This window comes from Anas platyrhynchos, chromosome 2 (assembly GCF_047663525.1).
Source record: "Anas platyrhynchos isolate ZD024472 breed Pekin duck chromosome 2, IASCAAS_PekinDuck_T2T, whole genome shotgun sequence".
Classification (NCBI taxonomy): domain Eukaryota; kingdom Metazoa; phylum Chordata; class Aves; order Anseriformes; family Anatidae; genus Anas; species Anas platyrhynchos.
Window position 1 is genome coordinate 111,307,501 of NC_092588.1, and position 21,803 is coordinate 111,329,303.

The 21,803-nt window shown below is 40.3% G+C and overlaps 1 long non-coding RNA gene across 1 annotated transcript in view; it reads left to right on the forward strand.

Annotated features, from left to right (window-relative positions):
* Positions 1-10,479, forward strand: part of LOC140001749 (uncharacterized) — a 39,689-nt gene extending 29,210 nt beyond the window's left edge. Inside the window, exons 2-3 of the long non-coding RNA XR_011807274.1 lie at positions 5,093-5,227; positions 8,691-10,479. This is a non-coding gene — a long non-coding RNA (uncharacterized lncRNA). The remainder of the gene's footprint in view (positions 1-5,092; positions 5,228-8,690) is intronic.
* The last annotated feature ends 11,324 nt before the right edge of the window (positions 10,480-21,803 follow it).

Sequence of the window (21,803 nt, forward strand, 5' to 3'; positions counted from 1 at the left end):
TGATCACTTAGGGCATTTGGCTGGCTTTAATTAGGTTTCTTAGCTAAAACTTAGGAGGACATTCTGGTTGAGATTAAGATGACACTTGGATAACAAATTTCACTATTTGGAAAACATCAGTTTTGCCTAAATAAAAATACATTAATTTATTCCATATTATTTTATTTCTGGAAAATTCACTCCACTAAGTGTCACCTTCCCCCCACCCCCCCCCCACCCCACCCCCCACCCCCCCAAGGAGGCTGTAGAAATTCTGCATATAACAACAGCAGTAATTCTAGTATGGAGGCTGAAGTTTTCGGGGTGTGCACTTGGGATCAGACTGGCCTTTCTAGCATGCTTCCGTAAGGGGTTTCTCTTGCTGTAAGCTGTGAAGCTGCTAGCTAGAAACCTCAAGTGAGTTTGTTGTGTATCATAGCAGCTTTCAAAGCTATTTAATTTATGCTTTTGATTAATGCAGCCTCAACAGCACTCTGTTATCCTGCATGCATAAAAGCAAGTTAAAGTCGCCTTTTCCACACTCTCCCTGGACTGAGGTGTACTGTGTTTCCCTGGTCACAGAAACATAGCTAGTAGTTTTGAGCAGCACAGATGCTGCTGTCAAAATGAAATAAGCCTGAATTAGTTTCTCTGCCTGTGCAGGGCATGCATCTCATCTAATATTTTGTTGTTACTTATATCCTTGTTAATTCACAATGTTCAGGCACAAAGCACAGGAGGACCTGCCAAGTTCTGCTCAGTGCAAGGCTGAGGCAAATAGCTTAAGAACTTGAGGATATAGCATAGTAGTTCTGTCCCTTGAGACTTTTTTGGATTTAATCTGAAACTTATTTATCAGAATACTCTTTCCCAAGAGGTGTTTCCCATTAAAGGGTTCTGAGGAACGCCATCCTGAGAGCTGTCCAGTAGGAGAAAGTGAATGCTGGACAATATAGAGCAGCTCACACTGTGCTCTCATGTTGTGAGTGAAAGGGATGCTCCATGGTGTCCTCTGGAAAGTACACATATTTGGATTTAATATTATTAAATGCCTATAATTGTCCAACTCAGTTGCCCATTTCAAGACTATGAACCAGTGTCCCTAGTGTCACCTCACATCACACTCAGCCAGTTCCATCTGACACCTTCAGCACTTTTTTTTTTTATTTTTTTATTTTTCCCTGTGTTAGCAGGCATATCTGAAAAGTTGGGATACCAGAAAAAAGCCCTAAACACAACTACCAAAATTAACCTCTGTGTATGTTTTAGTGTATAACATCAGGTGCCTAAGGATAATAATATAAGAACTGCCAGATAATAAAACTGTACAATAAAAACATTATCAAAATTAAAAAGTCTAGTTTCTGATTGCAAAGTGTCCTGTTCTTTGACTTCTGACTCTTATTACAGGTGCCAGTAAGAATAAATGGCAAATCACAATCAAAATCATATAATGCCAAAAATGAGGAGCTCGACCAAAATATATCTTTTTAGATACAAGGTGTATATATGCATATTTACTCCCTAAAGCATCTCAGTAATTTCTCTTCATTAGATGAAGATGCCTAATGCTGCAAAATTTTATTACAGAAGTCTTTGTAATATAGAGGATCTACAGTATGCAACACTACTGAGAGCTGCCTGTATGGTATTAGAACAGTTCAGGTGTCCTTGCAGTCAAAATGACTGCAATTTTATTAATTGTTGCCAGAGGAAAGGGAAGCTTACCAGCTTGTACATTTATGTATCTAAATTTGGAAAAGATAGAGGCATTGGGAATTTTTTAACATCATCTCAGAAGAAAACTGGTATTTTCATTCATATTAGAAAGAGAATTTCAGTAGAGATTCTCTCCCTTTATACTCTGATCCAAAGAAAATAATGTTGCTATTAGCAAATCATGTACTTTTATTTCCAACTCAAAAAAAATATGATACTTTAAAATGTTCTCCAGCACAGTGTTAAACTGTCAGTGTTAACATAAAATATTATATTACCAGTGTGTGCTTGCTTGTGATTATGTTTAAAGTCTTTCACCGCTTGTTTCACTAGCTCATGGAAAGGTAATGGTGTTTTTAGTTCTTTTTTTCTTTTTATTTTTTTTTATGAAAAAATAATATTAAGGTAGTTTCTCATTAAGAAAACAAACAAACAAACACACAAACACAGAAAGCAATTTCCTATTGTTGTTAAAAATGAGTGCTAGTAACATATGGAGAGTATCCCAAAATTTCCTCAATTAAAAGAATTAATGGAGCTGAGACAGAAGAAAAATATTTCCATAAGATAGGACATGCATTTAACATTTACAGAATTAAAGACTGTCCCTTTCTCTTCAAGTAAAGTGTTAATGTAATGGCAATCAAAAGAAAATAGACATGATGAGCACCATGGAAAAAAAAACACAACAAAACAACAAACAAACAAACAAAAAACGGTTACTTTATTATACTCAGTGGCATTTCTGCGGTATACTTACTGTATAACCACCTACTGAAGAGTAAGGTATTTCAGTGTGACCCTATTTGATGTAATACAAAGGCTACATTCCTTTAGGGAATGAAGTATACCCAACTGCATCTCTAAGGTCATTCACAACACCTTGAATACAATATTTTGTTTAAAAACAAACAAACAAACAAACAAAAACATATTTATGATATTGTATTTAAGATTTTTTAAACAATCTATTCGTAATAAGTATTTAGGAGCATTTTTAAAGAAAACTTTCTGAAACGCAGTAAATCAGCTACGTGGCTGAGCAGTAGCACTATGAATGGTTAAGTGGCAACCAATTACACCATTGCCTAGAATCAAAACCCAGTTGCTTTGGTGACAGATCATTCAAAAGGACATTGGGAACAGGACTTGACACTGACAGCCAAAAGGAGGAAAAAGAATAGTGGGTTCTTTCCACCCTTCCCTGAGCCATGTGGAAGGTTTCCTCCAACCATGAACATGTGGCCCTGAACAGAAAAAGCTGCCTTTGCCCTTTTGGGGGTGATGGTGGGACTTTGGTGGTGTAACTACAAAATCAGTCACTCAGAGCCCCCTCAGCCACCTCTGTGATCTGTTTTTGTGACAGCTGTGATGCAGCTTTGCTCTGCAATGCCCAGGTATCTGAAGCTCCCCAGCATGGCCCCTCTGCAGACTTTCTACTCCCTGGGACTGCATCCAAGATTTCTGACCCTGTGGGATTTTGTTAGAGTCACACTGGATTCCAGCTGTGTAAAAATCCATTTAGTATCTTACTTTACTAAGACACTGCAGCATGTTTCTCAATCAACGAAAACTTTCTCTAGGATTTTTTTTTATTTTTTTTTTTTTGCAAGAAAATGTCCATACATTACAAAAGGTTGGGATTAAGGGCTTCCACAAACTCTAGACTGAATTCTGAATTCTCAAGAAACAGCGTTCAAAACATTTTAATATTCAAGACATCACAGGAGCAGCCTTCCTCTAAGCTGATTTTGTAACTGACTTCTACAGTTTTGTAAGAATATCTAGAGAAGAGTAAATATAGTAAGAACTATAAAAGAAGAGGGAAACTTCTCCATAGGAGGCAGGATGTGGGCTTGCCACAGAGATCTGTGTACACATTAAGCAAGTAACTGCTGTCTGGACTTCTACTTCACCCAGCCCTGTACTAGCTACTGAAGGCAGCCATACCATACTGTTTATTTCAAAAATAAATCCAGATTCAGAAAAGACCATTCACTTAAAAGAGTAAGCATATTTCATTTCAGATGAGCTGAAAAGACTACATAAAGCAACAAATCATCTGTAGACAAAGTATAAACCATTGCACAACATACAGTAAAATTATAAACTTACTACATGTTAAATTATACAAGCTTGCAAAATATATTCCACATTGTAACCCAGATATTTTTGTTCTCTCTTATTCTGTTTATAAAACAGCTGTAAAAGAAATCCTAAACAGATATGGGTGGCAGGCTGATTTATGCATCTTCTACATACTTGTGTATTTACCGTAGGACTAATGCTCTGGAGTGGCACAATAAGGCAAAGACCAGCAATGATGTAGAAAAGTATGCTAAACCTTTGATATGGATTTTGTGAACAAGCAAACTTGTTGAATTATGAGTTCCTGTATTTTTTTTCAGGCTAAAATCTTTGTGAATCTGTAGGAAAGGAACTGTTTGGTTGGTTGGTTGTTGTTTTTTCTCCACTTTAACTTTCATAGGCTCTTGATTTAGTATTTCATTCATTGTGTCTAAGGAGGAAAAAAAGACACTAATTACTTTCTAGGAATAGAACCCTCTCTACTTGATCATGTAAGAAAAACAAAAAATGTATGCTTTGACATGCCACAAATAGATCTGGATAACCACATTAATCAAAGTGTGCAGACAAGTATCACTCTCCAGCCACATAACACAGTTCCATGATGAAGAACTGTATGTATGACTGCTCTGCACCCTGCTTCTTCCCTTTTCCTGAGGTTTGCCATAGATCTCATTTCAGTGCATGTAAAGCAGCAACAGAGCAACTGAGCCCTGCAGGTGCTGTTCAGATCAGGCAGTGCTTGCTGCAGAGGTGCTTCCATTCCTGCCCTGGAAGGCAACTAACTGCAGACTCCATTTGGTCACTCCAAATGGACTTTCTGTCTCTCAATGATTTCCTCATTCAGATTTCACACACAAAAAAATCCATTTTTTTCATTGCCACTAGAGGGATCTGAGCAGTGTTTTCTTCTCATGTTCTCCTCCATTGCTGTACTTTACACTTGAGAGGAAGGCCAGAACAATTAGTCTCAGTATTGCTTAATTTTTTCTTTTTAGTTGGACACCTCTCTTGAGTCTGATAATATAATGTACATTATTTATATATTTTTCCCTATAAATTACTTTACAAATATTAGAGCTAACTGGTATTTGTTTATTAATACTTGTTTAATGCCTGTGGCATCTAGGATTCCCATGCAAACACAAGCCAGGGTTACTTACTCTCTGAGGTTAGACAGAACTACCTGTGTTCTTGCTATAGCTTTAGTCCTGGCATTTTCTGAATTACCTGTTAGCTAGTGAAGTACGGAATCAATTAAAAAAAAAATCATCCCTTAAATGGCATGTATTTTTTTTTTTTTTAGTTCACAACCTGTGCGAAAAAAGATCAAGATAGCTTTTCAAATATGATGGGAAAGGTGAATGGTGAACTGATGCTGATGACAAAAGTGGATCTTCATATCTGCATTCTGTGCTACATCACACAACGTACATTTCAGGTAATGTTTTTTTTTCTTTCCTATTTTTCATTTTTGATCTATTTTCTTGTCCCCTCCCTTCCCTTCCCTTCCCTTCCCTTCCCTTCCCTTCCCTTCCCTTCCCTTCCCTTCCCTTCCCTTCCCTTCCCTTCCCTTCCCTTCCCTTCCCTTCCCTTCCCTTCCCTTCCCTTCCCTTCCCTTCCCTTCCCTTCCCTTCCCTTCCCTTCCCTTCCCTTCCCTTCCCTTCCCTTCCCTTCTTTTTTATTTCTTTTTTTTCCCCTTTTTTTATTTTCTTTTCAATATTTGATATATATGTAATCAATCAATCAAAGTGAAACATAATCAAAAGATTTGTTTTGTTACTGGTAATCAATTGAATCAGAGGGGAGGGTGAAAACACTGAAAAAATATTAAAATGGTTTTAAAACTGTCAGGGAACACTTTAGCTGTCACTGCTACAGTGCTAGCATTGGTCAAAGAAGCTGGTAAGAGCAGAAAAGCTTCTACATTTTCTTGTTTGAAACTTGCAGGTCAATAGTGACTGAAAATAATTACATTGGATTGTAGCCTCAGTCCAGTTCCTGGTGGACAAGTGTCCATGTCACAGAATCCACCATTGCAATTGGCAATAGTTGGCAGGCTCAGCAGAGAAGCCAAGGATTGAATGGGCATGGAAATTAAACTATTCTCCTGCCCCTAATTATGGTCCTTTCAAGTCATCTTTGAAAAACATTGTTTGGGAAAAGTTGCACAGCTGTTGGCAGTGCTGAACATGTCTTGTGGATAAACATAGCATTTCCATTTCCAATGTCTTATTCTGGCACATTTTGTAACCTTAAAAGTCACAGAAGAGGGGAAAAAGATATATATATATATATTTTTTTTTTTCATTGCAGTAGTAGTATTTTTTTATTATTATTTTTTAGATAAAATCTGCAGTTCTTTCCTTCTTCCAAAATGTGTACTATGCTGTTTTCAAATATTTTTGAAATAACTGTTAAGAGAAAGGAAGAATCTAGATTTTTATTGTTCTTATGAAGCCATTGTTTTGGTCTCTTGTCACTATTTATTTTGGTAGAAAGGTGATTATTTTTCTTAAATGAATTACCTAAACATGGATTTCTTTGCTTAAATATGGCACAGGTGGTCTAATTGATTTCCTGGGACTCTTGTGCTCAAGGACATATCTGGAGCCACGGGCCAATCATTCATTTCTCAATAGGATCTTTAGTTTAAAACCTGATGATAAGAATGTTCTAGTCTAACATTAGTTGGAACTGGACCTAAAAAAGTCATATGAGCATTATCAATTTTAATCTCCATAAAAAGAGTAATTGTCTAGCATTTTTTGAGAGGGGTTGAAAGACCTAAGTAAAGTTTGTCAACTGCCTGCACACAACTTCAACAGTTTCTAGTTTTTGGAGGGGAAGAATGTTCTATTCTATTTTTAGGGAACAATAATGTGTACATAACATGGCTTTTCAAAATACTGATCAATTCCAGTGGGTTTCAGCTCAGGTGACTTGCCTTCTGGAATATTGCACTTTTTTTTTCATTTATTTTTTTTTTTCCCCCAGGATGATGGGGGAGAGGAGGGGATGGGAGACAACTCTAGAAAGCCCCTAAAAAAATTATTGACCAGGTACTTCAGCTTTATGTGGGTTTAATATTTTGATGACAGATAGTATTAGATAGGTTACTATGCTCTATATTAAAAGGCAAATATTTATAGTGGCTGAGTTTTTGTTGTTGTTTATTTGTTTGTTTGTTTGTTTTTAATGTTGTATAAAGTCTAGTATGTACAGGTACACCTTGATATGTAGTTCATTGCATATACCCTGTGCATATTGGAAATTTTTGGCACTTTTAAATGTCATTTTAATGTATTTAGAAATTCACATATTTGCAGGTACTTAAGGTTTACCCTTGAAATTTTCTTTAATCTATAATTATAATATATTCTCTTTGGCTCTCTGGGTTGAGGGTACAGATGGAATTGAGCTAGAAGATGCGGGTTGATGCACATGGACCCTGGGAAAACAGAGGGGCTAAATTTGCTGTCTGAAATGAGGCTTTTGGTAGAAATGAATCTGGAAATGTTCTTTGCTGATATTCTGTAGTAGTGTAGCTAAATCTTTTTTTACAGTGTCTTTGTAAACTTTGTTAGGTACAACTTTTAGTGATGTATTTTCTTATTCCATCTAGAGAACTTACTTTTGTTTAGTTACACTACATTTGACAAGTTATATCAATGCTCTGAAGACTGGTCAATGACCCCAGTGTACCAAGCGTATATGTTATTACTGTATCCTTGGCAATAACAAGCATGCAATCTTTGCTTTGCTCTGTTAAAATTTTGCTTTTTGGACTATTTTTAATGGCCACATGAGAGCATTCTTATTGTTCTAATGTCTTCCTTGTTTATAACAGAATAATTAAATTTATAATCAGCAGCTTTTAATGATACATTAATATATCAAGAAGTCTGGAAGCAACTTGTTAGTGGAACTAACTTCTAATTGAAAACAAGCTTCTTGGTGTCTGAGGCATAGAAGCCTGAAGCAAAATACCAAACAAAAAGAAAAATGTATCCTTTTTGAAAAGATGTGATTTGTTGCTTCCTGTTAGGCATTAAATGTAGAATCAATTGGCACATGACCACTGAGCTCCATGTATGGTCTGAAAAGTTTTCTAAGATAAATAATCAGAAAAAAGCTTGTTTCAAAGCCTACCTGAGTAACTTTACAAGTCTTTCAAAGCAGTAGTACTATGCTTCCATTGGTATTCACTTAAATCAGTTTTCAGTGCCTCTGACTGCAGGTTTGCTTTTACCATTGAGATAGATTCCTTGTCAGAGAAAGATAGACTTGCTCTAATCATCTGGAATTTAAAGATAAATCCCCTAAGACCCAGTTCCTCTGCAAGGCCTCCAACATGCTGCAGCAGCTGGCCTAATGCAATGGATCCAAATGACTGAAGGCATGTAGAAGCTACCTTTTCCCAGAGTACATGTGGATGAGCCAAGTTCTTCCAACAAAACCAACTAGATTTGTGTTTTCATTATCCAATATAAATTGGATACCTAAGTCAAGTTATTTGGTGTTCAACCACATAGTTGGAGTAGTTCAGAGTGGCTGAATATTGATAGTCTACCTTTTCTGATACCTACGTTCACTTTTCTTTATTCCCTTTTTTGTCCCTTTCGTTCATCATATACCCCTAGGTGAATTATAATCATGCTTTGATGCACAGGATTTGGTGCTTGCCAGTTTTTGGGTTGGGAGGATGGGAGGGTTGTTGGGTTTTGGTTTGGTTTGGTTTGCTTGGATTTTTTTTGTCTCTCCTGTACTGTCTTCTCTTATGTCTCTCAAGATTATTGTTATTATTACTGTTTTTTTAAGAAACATAAATTTTACATAATTTAAGAAACAGAAATTTAACAAACATAAATTTTTAATACATTAAAAAAATGTTCATGTTTTAGAGCTGGACAGAGGTTTGAAGAAGACAAGAGAGTTGTGAGCTGATAAACAAAGCTGATAAACAAGCTCTTCATCTTTATGTCATCAACTGTAGCACAGCTATTTCTTGACTTTTGATGATGTAGACGTTTTTATATAATTTTCAGATCTATGATCTGTACCCATCATTGCTCAAAGTTTAAGATATCTGCTGGCAATACAGTTTTAAAATTCCTTATAATTCTGAAATTGTATCTTGTTCTTCTTGAAGGAGTACTGATTTTGAAGGTTAAAAACTTTGGGTGTTCTGTATTAAGAAGGTAGCTATCTAAACAGGCCAGGAGCAGTAATTTATTACACGATTAAATGATGTTGCCTGAATGTGGTACTGAGCTGACGGTACAAATATATTTCTTCTTGGTCACATGTATGCATCATAAAATATTATTATCTCTTGGTCTATTATCACTCTTGGTCTATTATCACTCTTGGTCCTAATCAGCTTCTTTCATAAAGGTCCTTCCCATGTACTGCTATTTAACATTGTTGTTTTTCAGCATCTCTTGCTCTGATCTCAATTTGATTATATCTTTTTTTTTTTTTCTTTTTTTTTTTTTTTTCATGAATGAGATAAATATTTTATTAGACTCTAAGGTCTATGTTTTATTGTCCTCTTGTGCTTCATCTGACAAGACCAGGAGATTAATCATAGAATATATCCCTGCATCTTCCTCTCTTTTATTTTGTCTAATGATACCTTGAGAATTGTCTGCATGCAATCAAATTTATGAAAGACCTATTAAGGCAGAATTCTGCCTCCCTCCAAAGTGATATTTTAATGAAACTACTCTGTGAGATCAGATACAGAGTTTACAGAGTTTGCTAAGGTTTTAGGATAGAAATTAACATTTATTTTCTGATTCTAGTTTTATAGAGCCATGTATTTATTTAGAATGCTAAAAAACTGAAGTGTGTACTTTTTACTTGATCTTTTGCAAGGTGCTGTTGACATGTATGCGCTATCTCAATCCACACATGCTGGACACCACACATTTATGATTTTTGTAGCTCAAGTGTAAAGGGAACTGCTGCCTCTCAACAACTGTTGTATGCTCTGTATGTGAGAAAACTGGTGATTCTCTATAACACTATGAAGTTACTGCTGACAAATGATGGCAATTTAATTTGTATCCTATAAACATGTATATTGCACAGTGCAAGTGCCTTGGCTGTTACGTATTTTTATCCACTTCCTGCTCTGAGCATCAAACATATTATTAATGTACACTTGTACTATTGTCCTCTACTAATAATCATTTCTATTCAGATAGACATATATTCATTCATGATTTGGAAAGAAAATGTCAGAAAATATGATATTAAAAGAATGAAAATAAAGGTCATCTGTGGTTTGCAGCATTCACTCTAAAAATAAGAAAACTTGATGATAGGTTTTGCTAAGGAAGATAGAAATTGAAGTTCCCATGTTAACAACGATTAGGCCCCTAACTTCATGGAATATTCCTAATTTATTTTGAAAAGTTAGAGGTAATGTTTAAAACCAGTTGTCTAATAATAAGTAAATATTACATTAAAAAAAAAAAGTTTTCCTCATAATAAAATAAATCTGCTAATTTATTTGAAACTATTTTATAGAATATGTTTTTGATTTATTACAGTCTATCTGTAACAAACCATATTAAATCTTTGTGAAACAAACAAACAAAACCGACAATATATTGTCCTGATTTTGGCTGGGATAGAGTTAATTTTCTTCTTAATAGCTGGTATGGTGCTGTGTTTTGGACTCAGGATGAGAATAATGTTGATAACACACTGTTGATAACACAAATGATGTAGTTCACTTGTTTTGTATAATAATAGTTAATAAATTATAAATTATTAATAAATCATTATTATTGTTGTTGTTGTTATTCTTGTTCCTGTTCTTAATGCCCCCCCCCCCCCCTTTTTTTTTTCTGTCCATGGAGAGGACATGAGGAAATGGGATGGAAACTCTGCCTGGACCCTAAAGGCACAGGTATGTGAGTTGCAATAAAAAAAAAAAAAACACTTTTCTTTTTTTTTTTTTTTAGGAAAATTGCTGCCCCACTTTTGAGTGGACAGTTTCCCCAACAGTGTAGGTCGGTTCTGACCTTAATAAAGAGACTTCTAATTCATAGTTACAAGGAGTAACAAATGTTATGACCAGGCCTAGAGGGGCTCTGCCTCCAGGCAGGGGGAAGAAAGACACAGTCAGTTTTATTGAACTGTGTGGATTCAATAGCTTGGCATATCAGACCCACAGAAGTATAAAGCTCTAGCGGACACCTGTGCACAGTATATCCTAATACCATCAAGCTATAAAGGGGCAGAACCCATCTGTATTTCAGGAGTGACAGTGGATCCCAATAGCTAACTCTACTGGAAGCCAAAGTACTGGGAATGAGTGGCAAGAGCACCCCATTGTGACTGTCCCAGAGGCTCCATGCATCCTTGGCATGGACTGCCTCAGGAGACCTGGAATGGTACTGTTGGGCTTTTGGTATGGCTGCTCTGGAGACAGTGGTAATTAAAAAGCTATCTACCTTGCCCAGTCTCTTGAAGGCCCCTTCTGTTATGGGGTTGCTGAGGGTTGAAGAACAGCAGGGGCTGATTGCTACCACAACAATGCACCGGCAACAATATCACACCAACAAAGCCTCCCTGATTCCCATCCATAAGCAGATTCATGGACTGGAGACTTAACACTGAAGTGATAAGCAAGTCTCACTCACCCTTTCCTAGTCCCATATGGCCATTGCCAAAATTTAATGGAGCGTGGAGACTAGCAACGGACAATCATGACCTGAATAAAGTCACATAACCACTGAGTTCTGCCATGCTGGACATGCAAGACATTCTGTATGAACTGGAGTCAAATACACTGGGTGGTGTGCCACAATTGAAATTGCTAATGTGTTTTTCTCAGTCCCTTTGACAGAAGACTGCAGGCCACAATTTGCTCTCAATTGGAGGGGCATCCAGTACACCTGGAACCAACTCCCCCAGGGGTAGAAATAGCCCCACCATTTGCTATGGATTGATCCAGACTGCACCAGAACAGGGGGAAGCTCCTGAACACCTGCAATGCATTGATGCCATCATCATGTGGGGCAACACAGCAGAAATTTTTGAGAAAGACAATAAAATAGTTCAAATCCTTTTGAAAGCTGGTTTTACCACAAAACAAAGTAAGGTTAAGGGACCTGAACAGGTCTAATCCATTTTTTAGGAATAAAATGGCAAAATGGACATTGTCTGATTCCAATCGATGTGATCAACGAAATAACATTATGTCTCAACCAACTAGCAAAAAAGGAAATACAAACTTTCCTAGGTGTCTTTTTTTTTTTTTTGAGAATGAAATATTCATAATTACAGCCTGATAATAAGCCCTTCGTATCAAATGACCCAGAAGAAGAATGATTTCAACTGGGGTTCTGAGCAATAGCAAGCCTTTTTAACAAATTAAATGGGAGATAGTTCACGCACTAGCCCTTGGACCTGTCCAGGCAGGACAAGATGTAAAAGAATGTGCTCTACACTGCAGATGGGGAGAATGGCCCCACCTGGAGCCTCTGGAAAGCACCAGGGGAGGCCAACCCTAGTGTTTTGGAGTCAGGGATACAGAGGATCTGAGGCCCGCTATAGTCCAAAAAGATACTGGCAGCATATGAAAATACGTTTGAGATATTCACAGGAGGTGACACCTGTTATGGTTTAGTCTGGCAGGAAGATACACACCATGCAGCCGTTCTCTTACTCCCCCACAGTGGAATGGGGGAGAGAGTTGAAAAAAAAAAAAAAAGATAAAAAATTTACGGGTTGAGATAAAAGTAGATTAATAAAACATAAAAGGAGGGTGAAATAATAATGATGAAAAAATAAAATGCAAAACAAGTGAACCACAATGCAGTTGTTCACCACCCTCTGACTGATGCCCAGTCACTACCAATGCAGTGCCCTACAACCCCCACCCCAAGTCAACTCCCCAGTTTTATTCTTCTGAATAATGGCATATGGTATGTAATATCCCTTTAGCCAAGTTGCATTGACTGTGTTGGTTCTGTCTCCTCTCAGCTTCTTGTGCACGCCCAGGCCCCTCACTGGCAGGGCAGTATGGGAAGCTGAAAAGTCCTTGACTTAGTGTAAGCACTGCTCAGCAACAACTAAAACATCAGTGTGTTATCAACATTATTCTTATCACAAGTCTAAAACACAGCACCATACAAATTATTAGGAAGAAAATCAACTCTGTCCCAGCCAAAACCAGGATAAATATATGTAGATGGGTATCTTCAACATCTTATGGATATGGACCAGCACAAGAGAAAAAGCATTTAGTCTCTGAAATGGTAATGGAGTATATCCCTGATGTAACTGACTGATTGCAAAACTGAAAGAAAAAACAGACAGCACCCAATGAATTAAAAATAAACAAACAAAAAAAACCAAAAAACCAAAAAAACAACTTTTTACTTCTAGTTCTATTATCTCAAAACTTAAAACACTGAAATTATGCATGGAAGATAAGGCCTTAGTAAATAAGGTTATTTCTGTTTCAATATTTGTTATTCCTTCATGTAATTTCATAAAGGATTTAATTGAATAAAGTTTCATATTTGACTTTCTTTTCAAGGCATGGCAACTTATGTCAAAGACAAGAAAAGCAACTAACTTTTTCAATAAGACATCTTGAAGGTACTTGCTTAATTAGAAGACCATTTCAGCAAACTTAGGTTAGTGAAGAATGATGGCAGGGAACCTGCATTTGTTTAAGGTTCCTGAGTCTTGGTCTTGTGGAGTGACCAAGTAATATGGAGACTAAGTAATCCATCAGACAACGCTTCATATTATTTTACTTTGGGTGCCATGAACAGTATAATGAAGTTAGTCAACTGCCTAATGTTGTGAACATCAAGTTTTCAGTATCATTTACTCTGTAGCTTTCTTGATAGAGTTTCTGCAGACTATGATGATTTGCAGCTCCACTATGATGTTTATGGGCTCAATAAAGAAAAGTATCTAAAAAGATTATGGGCACTGAAAAAGGAAATACAACCTTTTCTGCAGGAGCACAGAGCAGAACAAACTAAACAGTTTGGGAATTTCTTGCCTGCCAGAAATGGATGATGATTCCCCATAGACATTCTTACTCTTTTTATACCCTCAACAAAAGTCTTTAGGGTTTGAATAAAATTTTCAGATATATAACAAGCCATCTTCCCTTTACACAAGAAGTTTGATGTTCTGTAGCAAGATCTCGGAAGACACAGAATGTCTTATTTTCAGACATTAAAGAGCAGCAAGACATAGTTGTAACTGGTATTTAGGCCTAGATTTCACTAAAGCTGTCAGTAGACTGATATGAACACACTTCACCCATCCTTTTACTCCACACACAATTTCTGCATGATCCCCGTGTGGTGTTACTTGCAACTGGAGAGACAGATCTGGGGAGGACCATGGTGGTTTTACCCTTCTGTGCAGCTGAACTCCATCAGAACTGCTCTACTACTCCTCCTCCTCAAAGGAAAAGGGGGAGAAACTACGGGAATGGCCCAAGGGTTGAGATAAGAAAAATCATAGAATCATCTAGGTTGGAAGAGACCTCCAAGATCTCCTAGTCCAAACTTTGATCTAACACTAACCAGTCCTCCACTAAACCATATCATTAATGTCTACATCTAAATGTCTTTTAAAACCTCCAGGGATGGCGACTCAACCACTTCCCTGGACAACCTGTTCCAATGCGTAACAACCCTTTCGGTGAAGAAGTTCTTCCTAATATCCAACCTAAACCTCCCCTGGTGAAACTTTGGCCCATTCCCCCTCTTCCTATCACTGGGCACATGGCAGAATACACCAATCCCCACCTCTCTACAGCCTTCTTTAAGGTGTCTATAGAGAGCAAAAAGGTCACCCCTGAGCCTCCTCTTCTCCAGGCTAAACAACCCCAGCTCCCTCATCTGCTCCTTATAATACTTATTCTCCACACCCCTCACAAGCTTCGTTGCCCTTCTCTGGACATGCCTGAGCACCTTGCTGTCCTTCCTGTAGTGAGGGGCCCAAAAGTGAGCACTACTCAAGGTGCGGCCTCACCAGATCTGATACAACCAGGATGCCGTTGGTCTTCTTGGCCACCTGAGGACACTGCTGGCTCATGTTCAGCCGACTATCAACCAGTACTCACAGGTCCTCTGCCAGGCAGATTTCCAGACACTTATCTCCCAGACTGTAGCACTGCTTGGGGTTGTTGTGCCCCAAGTGCAGGACCCGGCACTTGGCCTTGTAGAACTTCATACAGTTGGCCTCAGCCCATCTGTCCAGGCTGTCCAGATCCTCCTGCAGAGCCTTCCTACCCTCAAGGAGATCGACACACACACCTAAGTTGGTGTCATCTGAAAACTTACTGACGGTGCACTTGATCCCCTCATCCAGATCATCAATAAAGATATTAAAGAGAACTGGCCCTAGCACTGAGCTCTTGGGGACGCCACTAGTGACCGGCCTCCAACTGGATTTGACTCCATTCACCACAACTCTTTGGGCCCGGCTATCCAGCCAGTTTCTAACCCAACGAAGCGTATGCCAGTCCAAGCCACGAGCAGACAGTTTCTTGAGGAAAATGCTGTGGGAAATGGTGTCAAAAGCCTTGCTGAAGTCAAGGTAGACCACACCCACAGCCTCTCCCTCATCCACTAAGTGCGTCACTTTGTCATAGAAGGAGATCAGGTTCGTAATAAGACTAACAGGACTATAGTTTCCTGGGTCAACCTTCCAGCCCTTCTTGTAGATGGGTGTCATGTTTGCTAGCCACCAGTTGACTGGGACCTCCCCTGATAGCCAGGACTGTTGATAAATGATGGAAAGCGGCTTGGCCAGCTCCTCCACCAGTTCTCTCAGTACCCTTGGGTAGATCCCATCTGGCCCCATCGACTTGCGTACATCCAAGTGCTGTAGCAAGTTGCCAACCATTTCCTTGTGGATTATGAGAGCCACATTCTGCTCCCCATCCCCTTTCACCAGCTCCAGTAAAGGATGGAGATTCTCCTTAGTCCTCCTTTTTGTGTTTATGTATTTATAAAAACATTTTTTTGTTATCTTTAACAGCAGTAGCCAGATTGAGCTCCAGATGAACTCTGGCCTTTCTAATTTTGTCCTTGCACAGTCTTACAACATCCTTACAGTCCTCCTGAGTGGCCTGCCTTCTTTTCCAAAGGTCATAAACCCCCCCCTTTTTTTTTTTTTTTTTCCCCCTAAGGTCTAGCCACAGCTCTCTGTTCAGCCAGACCAGTCTTCTACCATGCTGGCTTGTGTTTGGTCATGTGGGGGCAGACTGCTCCTGAGCTTTTAAGATTTCCTTCTTGAAAAGTGCCTAGCCTTCCTGGACTCCTCTGTCCTTCAGATCTGCCTCCCAAGGGACTCTGCCAACCAGTGTCCTGAACAGCTCAAAGTCTGCCCTCCAAAAGTCCAAGACAGCAGTTTTACTGATCCCCATCTTGACTTTGCCAAGAGTAGAGAACTCTACCATGTAGACCATGTAGAGCTTGGTCACTCTGCCCAAGACATCTCCTGACCACGACATCTCCCATCAGTCCCTCTCCGTGAACAGAAGGTCAAGCAGGACACCTCCCCGGGTAGGCTCACTAACCAACTGCATCAGGAAGCTGTCTTCCACGCTCTCCAAAAACCTCCTAGACTTCTTCCTCTGAGCCGTATTGTATTTCCAGGATATGTCTGCAAAGTTGAAGTCCCGCAAAAGAACAAGTGCTGGTGATTGCGCAACTTCTGCCAGCTGCTTGTAGAACGCCTCATCTGTCTCCTCATCCTGGTTTGGCAGTCTATAACAGACCCCCACCAGGATGCTCCCCTTGTTGGCCTTCCCACTGATCCTAACCCATAGGGACTCAACCTTAGGACTCAACCTTATCATTCCCAGCCTCGAGTTCCACAAAATCAAAACACTCTTTAATATACAGAGCCACACCACCACCCCTTCTGTGCTGCCTGTCACTTCTGAAGAGCCGATAGCCAGTCATTGCAGCATTCCAGTTATGGAAGTGGTCCCACCATGTTTGAGGGAAGGCAACCAAGTCATAGGTTACCTGCTGCACAATGGCTTCCAGCTCCTCCTGTTTATTTCCCATGCTGCGTGCATTAGTGTAAATGCACTTCAGTTGGGCCATTGCCTTCTCCTCCAGCCCTGACATTGTTCGCCCCTGCTCTTCTCTAATGAGCTTTATTTCATCCCCGTCCCCCATTTTACCTAGTTTAAAGCCCTCTCTATGAGCCCTGCCAGCTCCTGGGCTAGGATCCATTTTCCCCTTAGAGATAGGTGGGACTCATTTTTCACAAAAGGTCATGTCTATATTAAAGATTTTACATACAAGACTCTCGTGTAGCAGAAGCAGCTAGAGAAGAGGTGGTGGGACCAAGACATCCTCTTACCATCAACTCCCACTTGCTGTGTCTGTTGGCAACTAAAACAGAGTGTAAATATATATGGCTGGAGAAAGATGCCAGTAATGTGGGTAAGCAAAACCTCTGCAGCATGTAGAGCTGTTGTGCTTTCCATTCTCACTTACATTCAAAGATAAAGGCCCAAGATTTTCCTGTGTTTGCACCATTTAATCTTCATAGGTGTGTTTTCTCATCCATGAGCCAAAAAGCAGGTGCTAATGCAAAATGTCTGACAGGTTTTTAAAAGCAACAAATGTCTGGGAGAGACACCTATGTTATAAAACAGTTCTTAAGATCTAATTTAAAAGATATGATTTTTATTTGTAGTAAAAAGAAGAAAAGTTACAATGGACAGACAACATCAGTATACTAGGGATGGTATGTATTTCAGTATAAAGATTTTTTTTTAATCAATTTAACAGAATTCATATTACTGATACTACTCACTTTTTGTCTATTGCAACTATAATCTGTTAAAACTCAGATTTCAAGATGTTCTTCCAAGTTCAGTTTGAGAAAAAAGAACATGGGTTCAAGAAAAAACATATGTATCCAGGGTTGTAGGAATCTATTTACCAATCATTTTTCTACATCACTTAGAATAGCATTAAATGGGACTCTGCTTTCTTAACTTGAGGTACTCAGAAAGTTCTGGTAGAAAAAAAAAGTCTACACCATTTTATAGTTAATTATAGACAGCTAGAAACAAGATCTTTTGTTTGCTCATTTGTGAACAGAATATCTGGTAATTTAAAACTGTTAAGAAAAGTAAAGATAATTATTGCACTTTCTTGTATATGTATAGCATGTGACTTTATAGTTACTTTTGAGACATCATTTATTAATATTAATGAAATAAAATGAATTGAAATAAATCATTGTCACATTGTGGTAATATAATCCTTTGCTTCCCAGATATTTCCGTTATGCACTCACAGATCACACATGACTTGGTGCACATGACTCACCAAGGTAACTGGCTCCAGGACAGGTGTGCTCTGCAGTGCAGCAGGGGATAGCGGCGTGAAGGGGCTGCCTGCATCAAGGTAAACCCAGTGAGGGGATGGAGCTGCCAGCACCGTGCAGCCTTAGTGAGATCAGCTGATAAGGCTTGGGCAGGGCCAGCAGTACTAACAGCAGCCACCTTGGTGTAAAAAATCTGCCCTCAGGGAGCACAGCAACCAGTGCGGGAAAACAGGGCATGGTGCATCAGCCAGGGCCTGGCATGGTAGTTTGCATGGCAGGTGGTGTGGGAGGGCATGCAGTTAGGGTGGAAGGTGGGTTGATTTCTATTTTGGGAGCAGCAGAAGAAGGAGCCTTCTACTGAAACAAAAATGTTGTCCACCTGCTATGCGTGCTGGGCTGAGGCTAAAACCTAGACAGAGAGGCTGCAGTCCAGTCCCTCCCTCCCCTCCTCCCAGGCAGATGCCTCCAGGGATCCCAAAGATCTCCCCAGATCATCAATTGCAGGGCATTCCAGAATCTGGAAGTCCCCCTAGGTTTTGAAGGTTGAGGTGGGTGTTATGGGGGCAAGTGTGCTCAGCTGGATGAAATTTTCAGAGAGTTATCTCTGCTAGGAGAGTAGCTCACCAGGCATTGTAGCATCCAGGAATCTGAAGGAGACTGGTAAATAGTATTATGTGTTGACATGGGCCAAGCAACAGCCCTGCCTTAAATCATGGCAAGGGGAAGGTAAGCTAGCTTCCAGCCCTGAACCAACAAAATTGTACAACTCACATGACAAAGGAGACTGGACCCTTGTCTCTGCTTGGAACAGGAGAAGGAGTCACCCTCTTGCCCCTGAAGTGCTCCTACTTAATGTTCTAGGGATGCTGGAGGCAAAAGACTGTGTGGTCTCTTGGTAAATCTCTCCAATGGTAACAACCTTGGAAAGGTGTACAAAGCTGGCCCAGTCAACTATCTGCATCAGAACCAATGCTATAAAAAAAGGCACCAAGGTTGTTAGTAATTGGAGACTCCTCACTGAGAGGAAGAGGCATCCATTTGCTGTCCAGATAATCACTCCAGAGAGGTCTACTGCCTGCCCAGGGCCCACATATTATGATGGGGTTACCAAACCTGGTGTGACCACTCATTCCTACTTGTTCATGTAGGGTTAAATGAGGCTGCAACAAAGAGATTGAAATATCAAAAAGGACTTTATGTTCTTCAGAAAGGTGTTGAAGGGATGGGGAGCACAAGTAGTGTTCTCATCTATCCTCCCAGTTGCTGAGTAGGACCCAAAAAGAAGGAGAGTAACAGACCAAGTGAACGATTGGTTGCATGGCTGGTACCATGCTCAAGATTTTGGGTTCCATGGTCTTGGACATACTTTTGAGAAACTGGGCATGCTGACACCAGATGGAGCTCACCATACCAGGTGGGACAAGAGTGTTCTGGGTAGTAAGCTGGTTGGACTTATTAGCAAGGCTCTAAACTAGATGTGGCAGTGAAAGGGGATGTGCCTCTGACTGGGATAAACTGGCTTGAAGACTGCACCCAGAGATTGGTGGTCAGTGGTTCTATGTCCAGGTGGAGGCAGGTGGTGAGCACTGTCCCTCAGGGGTCTGTCTTGGGACCTGTGCTTTTCAACATATTCATCAACATACACAATGTGATTGTGTGCACCCTCAGCAGGTTTGCAGATGACACCAAGCTGAGAGGTGCAGTTGGTACAACAGAAGGAAGGGATGCCATTCAAAGGGACCTGGAAAAGCTAGAAAAGTGTTCCCATATGAACCTAATGAGGTTCAGCAGGTCTAAATGCAAGGTGTGGCACCTGTGTCAGGGCAATCATGGACAGGTGAACAGACTGGATGGAGAACTCACTGAGTTCAACCCTGCAGAGAAGGACTTGGAGATTCTGGTTGATGAAAAGCTTGACATGAGTGAGCAGTGCATTGCTGCATCCCAGAAGGCCAAGGGCATCCTGGACTTCATCAGAAGAGGCATGGCTAACAGGTCTTAGGAGGTGCTTGTTTCCCTCTGCTCTATCTTTACGAGGCCCTGCTTGGAGAGTTGCATCCAGGCCTGGGGCCCCAAGCAAAAGAAGGATTTGGGGCTGTTAGAGAAAGTGCAGAGGAGGGCAACAAAGATGATCAGAGGGCTGGAGCACCTCTCCTATGAAGAAAGGCTGAGAGAGCTGGGGATTTTCAACCTGAAGAAGAGAAGGCTCCAGGGTAACCATATTGCAGCTTTCCAATACTTAAAGTGGGCTTATAAAATAGAGAGACAGCAACATGCTTGAGGGTAGGAAGGCTCTGCAGGAGGATCTGGGTAGGCTGCACCGATGGGCTGAGGTCAACTGCATGAAGTTCAATAAGGCCAAGTGCTGGGTCCTGCACCTGGGGCGCAATAACCCCAAGCAGAGCTACAGGCTGGGAGATGAGCGGTTGGAGAGCTGCCAGGCAGAGAAGGACCTGGGAGTGATGGCTGATAGTCGGCTGAATATGAGCCAGCAGTGTGCTCAGGTGGCCAAGAAGGCCAATAGCATCCTGGCTTGCATAAAAAACAGTGTGGCCAGCAGGGCTAGGGAGGTGATCGTCCCCCTGTACTCAGCTCTGGTGAGGCCGCACCTCGAGTACTGTGTTCAGTTTTGGGCCCCTCGCTACAAGAAGGACATCGAGGTGCTTGAGCGGGTCCAGAGAAGGGCAACGAAGCTGGTGAGGGGCCTGGAGAACAAGTCCTACGAGGAGCGGCTGAGGGAGCTGGGCTTGTTCAGCCTGGAGAAAAGGAGGCTCAGGGGCGACCTTATTGCTCTCTACAGATACCTTAAAGGAGGCTGTAGCAAGGTGGGGGTTGGTCTATTCTCCCACGTGCCTGGTGACAGGACAAGGGGGAATGGGCTTAAGTTGCGCCAGGGGAGTTTTAGGTTGGATCTTAGGAAGAACTTCTTTACCAAAAGGGTTGTTAGACATTGTAACAGGCTCCCCATGGAAGTGGTGGAGTCACCATCCCTGGAAGTCTTTAAAAGACGTTTAGATGTAGAGCTTAGGGATATGGTTTAGTGGGGACTGTTAGTGTTAGGTCAGAGGCTGGACTTGATGATCTTGAGGTCTCTTCCAACCTAGAAATTCTGTGATTCTGTGTGATTCTGTAACATTTTACTCAGTCAGATAATAATAGGACAAGGGTGAATGGTTTTAAAGTAAAAGAGGGGAGATTTAGATTAGAGGGTAGGAGGAAATTCTTCACTCAGTGTGGTGAGGCACTGTCAGAAGTTGCCCAGGGAAGCTGTGGATGCCCCACCCCTGGAAGTGTTCAAGGATGGTTGGATGAGGCCCTGGGCAACATGATCTAGTGGGTAGCATTCCTTCCTATGGCAAACGGGGATGGGGAGTGGAAATAAATGATCTTTAAGGTACCTTCCAACCCAAGCTGTTCCATGGTTCTATGATTTTAATATGATACATAGGAAGTATTTTTGAAAACCAGGATAAAAAGTTCATATTATATTAACAAAAAAATTACTTACTTTTTCCTTTCATTTACTTAATCTTAACAGTTTGAAGGAGTGTGTAGAGTAGTGTTTTGTTGTTGTTAGTTTTTTGTTTGTTTGTTTGTTTTGTTGTTGTTGTTATAACCCAAGGAAGATTTAATGTAATTCTGGCATGCAGATGGCATGTAATTGC